Source organism: Oryctolagus cuniculus, chromosome 7, assembly GCF_964237555.1.
Source record: "Oryctolagus cuniculus chromosome 7, mOryCun1.1, whole genome shotgun sequence".
NCBI lineage: Eukaryota > Metazoa > Chordata > Mammalia > Lagomorpha > Leporidae > Oryctolagus > Oryctolagus cuniculus.
In genome coordinates this window covers 40,648,293-40,656,835 of record NC_091438.1, presented here as the reverse complement: position 1 = coordinate 40,656,835, position 8,543 = coordinate 40,648,293, and the positions used below count along the sequence as shown (strand labels likewise).

Here is an 8,543-nt window from a genome sequence, read left to right as displayed (position 1 = left end):
ATGCATTACTTTTTTTCTTGAGTTTGCACATTTGTTTTGCTCCAAGTAAATACTCAGCTTGTGCATTTGTTTTGCTCCAAATACTCTCTAGTACACTTTTATGCCTCCACCTTTGAATTCTTTTATGCATGAAGGCAAGAACCTGTAATAAATCTAGCCAGGAATCCTGCAGCCCAAAGCTGGATTCTCTGTGTAAACTTTGTGTTTAGTGACACATGCTTTTATTCAAAATATTACTGTGTAAGATTCTCATTTACTTATATATGATTATAAGAGATTTTTCTAATATCCTTCAGAATTTTTCATTTAAGATCTTGTACATAATTAAGAAATTATAACTGGGCATTTACTGATTTATTTTCTGTTTTTTTTTTTTTTTTTTTTTTTTTTTTTTTATGTCCTTACCTCTTGCCAGAAACTGTTTGGAGGAGACACAGCACAAGAGCAGTATGGAAGTAATTCTGAAGACAAGATTCTGCATGAGAAAATTCAGTTAAGCATTGTCACAATAGGAAATATTGTTTTGGGAGCAAGTCTTGTGTTGTAGCAGGATGAGCTGCTGCTCAGAAAGCCCACATCCCATATTGAAGTGCCAGTTCTAGTCTTGGTTATCCTGCTTTTGATCCGGCCTCCTGCTAATGTGCCTGGGAAGGCAGCACAAGATGGTTCAAACGTGTGAATCACTGACACCCACACGAGAGGACTTCATAGAGTACTTTGTTCCTGGCCAGGCCTGATGCAGCCCCTTGCTTATAGGCATTTGAGCAATGGACAAATGGATGGATGATCTCTCTCTCTCTCTCTCTCTCTCTGTCTCATTTTATGTCATTTTGCCTTTCAAAAAATCTTTAAAAATTAAAAAAAATCAAACTATTGTTTCCAGTTGGATTGTTTCTATCTAGAGTCTACACATTATAGTAATGAGCACACTAGTATTTATAGTTCTTGGCATGTTTTTTTTCTGCCTATTTTTCCACAAATAGCGATCATGTTGTCAAACACTGTGTGTGCATCAGTGTATCAAGATATGTGGCTCCTGGCAACTGCTTATGTGGCTCTTTGGTGAGTGAATATGTGTCAAAGCAAATCAAACAGACGGAGATTCTCCTTTTTTTCATTGTTTCTGCGATCACTATTGACATTGCTATAAGAATAGGGAAGAGTCAGCAGTAGTTTGCCGTCACAATTATAGAGATTCTGAGAAAGGAAATAAAGAAATGAGTGGTGAGTCGCAGAATGTGCTGAAGTGAGCTGGGGTCAGGTCACATTTCACATAAAACTTGTTCCACAGCAAGAGAAATAGGGGACATTGAACAGCATGGAAGGTGATAAAGTGAGAATCTGGAAACTAAAGAAAAGTGTCAGAACCAGGTGGGATGGGAAATGGAGAGGATGAGTGGCAGGCTAAGGGGTTGGGGAAGGAGCAGATATTTATTCTCACTGATTGGGGAAGTTTGTCTATTCTTTTGAGAAGGAAGTCCCAGTAGACAGACATTGTGATGTAGATGTGATTAGAAGAGAAATCAGAGATGGAGGTTTCCAAGAGACAGAAAGAACAACTGCAAATAAAAATTTTTTTTTTTTTTTCTGCTACTTCCATTACTAGTTGCTCTCTTCCCAGGTGGGGACAATGAAAGTGGGAAGAACCATGGTAACTGGCCAGTTGTGTACACAGGGTCAGTGTGTGTGTGTGTGTGTGTAGGCAGTAATGATTTTTCCAGCCTATACCTGGATAACAAGAGATCCAGGTTGGTTTTATTCTGAGTATTCCTGAATTTAGGTCTCTGTGCTCTTTTGAAAATCATAATCAAAGCCAGGGATCTCCTGGCAGGCAAATGTGTCCTAAGATTGTGTTGTTCTCTTTTTATCTAGATTCTGATTTCTCCCACAAGGTACCTTTGTTTATGAATTATGCTCTTCCCCAGTGCCTTTTCCTCCAATTCTGAATTTTTTTTTCTTTTTTGCCAAAGCATTTGAGAAGCCTTTCTTCTTCCATGTAATTCAGATTTCAACTTTTTACAATAATTCCTGGGTACAGAATTTGGTCTCAGGTTGGTTGGGTGATTTGGAGATTCAGTGCCGGGACAGTGACTCTGGCATGACTGTTTTCCTGTGGCCTTGGTCTGGTGCAGCTTCAGCCACAAGGAACTGATGGACCTGGAAACATTTTCCCATTCACACCTCAGTAAATGTACTTTGGAAATTCAGAAATATGCCAAACAATTACAGGTTAAATGTGAGTTCAATTCCCTCAGTGGGAGTCTCAATGATTTTGTTATTGCACTAGGAAACCATCTACAATTTCTTGTCAATGCTACTCCACTCTCCCCAGACTAAAATTGAAATCACATGTTCTGGGGAGGGGCTTTTTTCCAGATGTGGATTCTTTAGAAATACCAAGTCTTCTGCCACATGCTACCTCCTCTCTCATTGACTCGGGAGTTGTTCTTCATTATCTCCCATTGGCAGTATCCTTTGTCCACCCTTTTCTCTGACCTCCAAGTAGATATCCTACCTTTTTCACTGTTGATTGAATGCTTAAAGTGTGATTTCCTCCTCTATTCCACCCCTTCAGCTGTCTCTGTACATTCATTGTAACCTATTGCATTCCATTTATACTAGATTGATATAATTTTAACTCTCTCACATTAAGTCCTTCCTTCCCACACTACTCACCTCATCTTCTTTGAAGAGTTCCCCACCTTGCTCGTGTCATTCATACCTTCCTCCTCCCCCTCCTACACCTAATTCCCCTTTTCCTGAATCTCTTATGAAAACAAGCTTTGTTTCAAGCCCCTCAAACCTCCCAAACACCTCCTTCTACTTCTATTATCTTTTGCTTTTCCTCCTTCTATTGTATTGGGTTTTATATTTCTTTGCATGCTTTCTTCTAACTCATCACTACTCTCTCCCAGAGCCTTTTGTGTTTAATGAGGCACCAGGCTTGTGAGCTGCACTCTGGGAAATCCTCAGTAGGCTTCCTGTGGAATGCTTATCAAGGCTCAGATTTCCTGGACTTCTAGAACAATTCCTGGTTGCCATCTCCACAGGGTGTAGGTAGGGCCCAGCATGTCTGCAGAGTACTCAGTCTGTATGAAGGCTCCAGGAAAGAGTGCACAGGGCACTGAGTGACACCTGCCCATGTTTGGACTTAGGATTTCTTGATGCAAGCAAGGCACATCTTTGGTAAAAAGATAAGTTGTATACCCTCATATTAAACATTTCCTTTATAAAGTTCAATCTTTCCTGCAACTGGCTTTAAATTTAGGATAAGAATTATAAAAGTTAAAAAAAATATATATATAAAATAAAAGAAATTTGTTCACCTTAAAAATACATTAATTAATTTTAAAAATTTAAAAAGAAAGAAAGAAATGGCCCACAGAGGAAGAGAAGAGGTGCCTTTCTCAATTGATGTGAAGATCTGGATCTCAAGGTATATTAGAATTCTTGTCTGAATATCTTTCCTGTCTACTGCAGTAAGGCCTGAGGTCTGACTGCCCAGTGGCTCCAGTCCTGGGCCAAGCCATCTGCTCTGGTGTGTCGTGTGTCTGGTTTCTACCCAAAGCTTGTGTAGGTGATGTGGATACAGGGTGACCAGGAACAGCCAAGCACTCAGCAAGGTACTGTTCTACCCAGCGCTTTGGGACATGGTATCTCTGAATAACCCTGGGTGTGGCAGCTGGGGAGGCAGCTGGCCTGTCTTGTTGAGTGAAGCACAGCAGTTCAGGAGGGTATGACATCATCCTCTACTGGGAGAGAAAGAACTGGGGCCTGGGCTGGAAATGGGAGGAGGTGAGCTTCAAACATTTTAGGAGATTTGCTGAAAATGTTGAGATGTTTGTGGTTTCTTTTTTTTTAAGATTTATTTACTTATTTGAAAGTCAGAGTTACACACAGAGAGAAGGAGAGGCAGAGAGAGAGAGGTCTTCTATTCACTGGTTCATTCTTTTAAAAATTTTCTTTTCAGTTCTCCTTCTCCTGAATTCATACCCTACCCAATGCAGAGTGGTTTTCATCTCTGATCTTAATTTTTCATTCCATGATACACCATGGACTATTCCCCCTTTGAAATGAGAACCCAGCAGCCCAAGGGCTTGGGATATACCTGAACACTATATGGGTGACAGCATCTTCAAATCTTTTTATATGATTTTTGTTGCTGTTTATTTCTGCCTATTGATCAGTTATTGAAATCAGATAAAGGTGACATACAAGGATTTATTGTTCTGAACTAGGTTCTGGGGTTTTAAAATTCAAGTTTTAATTCTCAGTGGACTAGAGTCCTAGCAGCCTCAATCTGTTCAGTTATTAATGGATCATCAGGTTCATTTCATTCCTTTTTTTTTTTTTTTTTGACAGGTAGAGTGGACAGTGAGAAAGAAAGACAGAGAGAAAGGTCTTCCTTTGCCGTTGGTTCACCCTCCAATGGCCGCCGCCGCCGGCGCGCTGTGGCCGGTGCACCACACTGATCCGATGGCAGGAGCCAGGTGCTTTTCCTGGTCTCCCATGGGGTGCAGGGCCCAAGCATTGGGCCATCCTCCACTGCACTCCCTGGCCACAGCAGAGAGCTGGCCTGGAAGAGGGGCAACCGGGACAGAATCCGGCGCCCCGACTGGGACTAGAACCCGGTGTGCCAGCGCTGCAAGGCAGAGGATTAGCCTAGTGAGCCGAGGCGCCAGCCCAGGTTCATTTCAGATGTCATTTCCTCCAAAGTTTCCCTGATTCTCCAGTGGAAAGCAGTCTGTCCCTTGTCTAAACTCCTGCTGCATCTCCACTGTGCTTTTCTGGCTGTACCTCTTACTCCCTATAGCTTTTGTACAAGTATTTATGTCACTCTTCTCATCTAAGTTTTCAGCTCCTTGAAAGCAAAATGCATGTTATGTATATGTATATGTATATGTATATGTATATGTATATGTATATATGTATACCTGTCCTGGGTGAACCCATCTCTGATAATATAATAGATTAAAGATGGACAGGTAATCTATAACTTATAGAATCATCATATAGATCCCACTTAGACTTGCTCAGAGTGATGGCCCAGGGCTATGTAGCTGTCCTAAGGTGGATCAGTTTGTAAAAAGCTTTGTTCTTATGTTAGATGGCAAAGAGATATGCTGTTATGGATGATATGGTGTTAAGCATAAAGTCTGAAATAGTCAAGTCATTTTCTTAGCACTAGAGAAGCAAATTAACGAATGAAATCAAACAGGTGAGAAAGCAGACGCAGATCCATGAAGAGCCCATGGTAAACAGTGCCCAAACCATCAGGACTCCTAGATTCCTCATTAATTTCATGCTTTATCATTTCAGACGGTCAAGTTCACTTGGTGACCTAAAGTATCCCACGTTCTGTGCATGCTCTCCCATCCTCACTCTGAGTACTCTTCTGACTTTTACTCTTGGATCCAGCATTCTTCTCCACTTGCGTCCTTCTCTCTCTTCCTGAGATTGGGTATTCCTTGAAACTGAGTTTATCCCTTTTCCTTTTTTTCTTGTGTGTGCCCTTATGCTTTTTAACCTTCTGCACTATCCTGCTTTAACTATGTTATCTGTCTCAGTCCTTCTCCTGGACACTTCCTATATTTCTGTCAAATCACAGGCCAGGAATCAAAGTGTGGGTTCTGCTGATGGGAACATAAGGGATTTGGAGGAAGGTTCCCTAATCTTCACACTTTTCTTCAGTTCAATGAAAGAAAAAATGCTCTGAGGTGTTTGAAAATGGAAAGATAAGCTGGAACAAGTACTTAATAGAGCATTTAACATCACAGCAGGTACAATTAAAATCAAAATACGGAACTCTTTATCCCCTGGATTTCTTCCTGACAAAATTTGTTCATTCGCTCATTCATTCATCCTATATTTAGCTTTTGCTGCTGGTATGACCAACATATTAACTCTAAATGTTGCACACAGTCTCGTTCTCCATGTTAGCTCCTCCTTTGATGCTTATATTTAATTTCACAGAGTTAAATCCCAAATTTGCGTACCCATTATTTCACAGTTTTTCTGTATGCCAAGACATTCACTTTAGAATCTCTGAAAACTTTCTCTCTCTCCTCTCTTACAGGGCCTGATAAACCCTAAGACAGGATAACTATTGTTCTTTGTCCTTTCCTAATATATGTTCCTGTTGGTCTCTTAAGCAAAAACTCTGCCCCTGTCACAGCAATCCATACTCAGAAACGGTAAGTGTCCCCTGAGCAGAAACATCCTCTTTTAAGAAAGACTTTAATCCCCAGGTTTAAACTTTAAGGCAGATTTGCAGTCAGACTTGAAGGAAAGTAGAGACTGTGTATACACTTCTTGGGATTTCAAAATTAGGAGGAGTTTGTTGGGTTGCTAGATTTATGAGGCCGAGCAAGGAAGTAGTAAGGATTGACCAGTTCCATTTGAGATATCAGCTAAGGAACTGGGTACAAAGTACTCTGAACAAAATTGATAAATACATATTAGAGAAAAGTGTTTGGAAGGCATTTAAAAAAGTGCTGAATGAAATACATTAATGCTTGAGACATGTAGTATATGATCTTTTGCTGTAACTGAAGTTAAACACATCAAGCAATCCCACATTTTTAAAGAACACATGAAAATAAATTGATACATGAATACAATCAATTATGGGAGAGGCAGGGGAATGGAGATGAAAGGGAATGAATGAATGAGTGAATGAATACATTCATAAATAAGATAGTTTAAAGAAGTCTGACCTGGCCAACTGATAACCCTGGGATAGAGGAGTGGGAGTAACACATGATTTGCATTTAAGACTCTCAAGACAGAACACAGCACAACAAACAAAAATTAGAAAATGTTTAGCTCTCTTCTATAAAGGGACAGAATTGGAATAATGGATTGCACCATGGAAACCGTCTCATGGAAGATAGCAAAAATGTATAATATTGTATGAATATGTATATTTTGAAGTACAGATGAAAATGTCAGGATTTTTTTTTAACTTTTATTTAATGAATATAAATTTCCAAAGTACAGCTTATGGATTACAATGGCTTCCCCCCCCATAACGTCCCTCCCACCCGCAACCCTCCCCTTTCCCACTCCCTCTCCCCTTCCATTCACATCAAGATTCATTTTCGTTTCTCTTTATATATAGAAGATAAGTTTAGCATACATTAAGTAAAGATTTCAACAGTTTGCTCCCACACAGAAACATAAAGTGAAAAATACTGTTTGAGTACTAGTTATAGCATTAAATCTCAATGTACAGCACACTAAGGACAAAGATCCTACATGAGGAGTAAGTGCACAGTGACTCCTGTTGTTGACTTAACGAATTGACACTCTTGTTTATGGCATCAGTAATCACCCTAGGCTCTTGTCATGAGCTGCCAAGGCTATGGAAGCCCCCTGAGTTCACTGACTCTGATCATATTTAGACAAGGCCATGGTCAAAGTGGAAGTTCTCTCCTCCCTTCAGAGAAAGGTACCTCCTTCTTTGAAGACCTGTTCTTTCCACTGGGATCTCACTCGCGGAGATCTTTCATTTAGTTTTTTTTTTTTTTTTTTTTTTTTTTTTTTTTTTTTTTTTCCCCAGAGTGTCTTGGCTTTCCATGCCTGAAATAGTCTCATGGGCTTTTCAGCTGGATCCACATGCCTTAAAGGCTGATTCTGAGGCCAGAGTGCTGTTTAGGACATCTGCCATTCTATGGGTCTGCTGTGTATCTCACTTCCCATGTTGGATCAATGTCAGGATTTTTATAATCATCTGAGGTTATAGATTGGGAGAAGATTGTATATTTTACCTTTTGGGGGCAGTATAGAGTAAAACAAAATTTTAGCATTTTCAGTTGTCAAGTTGCTCCCAAATCTATGCTTAAATTAAAAATAATCTTTATGTCTAAAAATAATTTAAAATTTCTTACAGAAACAAGTACATGATATGAAAATATACTACTAATAATATAGAAATAGGGTCCAGAGTAATATAAGTCCAATAAAGTAAAAAATGGACTGAATTTTTTTTTAAAAAAATGCCGTGATGATCCTATACACTGGCCAGATGTGGGCTGAGTTACCTGTCAGAGTATCTAGAAGACACACACAATAAGAAGTTTGTCTGTACTTGGCCCTGAGGAAAAAAAGGAAATTTGTGTCATAAGGACTCACAGAAATTATTGGAGGCAGTGAACAACAGTCTCAGAAAAAATTTTTAAATAAATTTTAGAGGGTTCGCAGGTTGAATATTTTAAGTATCTTAAAGATGATTATGGCAGGCTACAGCAAAAACTGGTCAAAATAACTCTACATAAAACAACAGGTTCTGGCCTTGGGTGTAGCTCTCTGATGATCTGGGAACTGAAGGGTAATTTTCATTTTATCTTCAGAAATGAATAGACCTGAAATATTACATTCATATAATTGATGCTGAAATAATTTAAATTATTGTTGAGAAGCAGTGTCTCTTTTTTGTACTCTAACAAATTTTATTTAAAGTGATTTTTATTATCTGTTAAATGAGTTTTAACTTCTTAAACACAAACTGTATATTTAATAATTTAGTAACCTGAGTTTTCAAT

General features: G+C 39.2%; 1 pseudogene; it reads left to right on the top strand.

Moving 5' to 3' along the window:
- The first annotated feature begins 2,930 nt into the window (after positions 1-2,930).
- On the top strand, positions 2,931-5,182 carry LOC138850354 (T-cell surface glycoprotein CD1a-like; annotated as a pseudogene).
- The last annotated feature ends 3,361 nt before the right edge of the window (positions 5,183-8,543 follow it).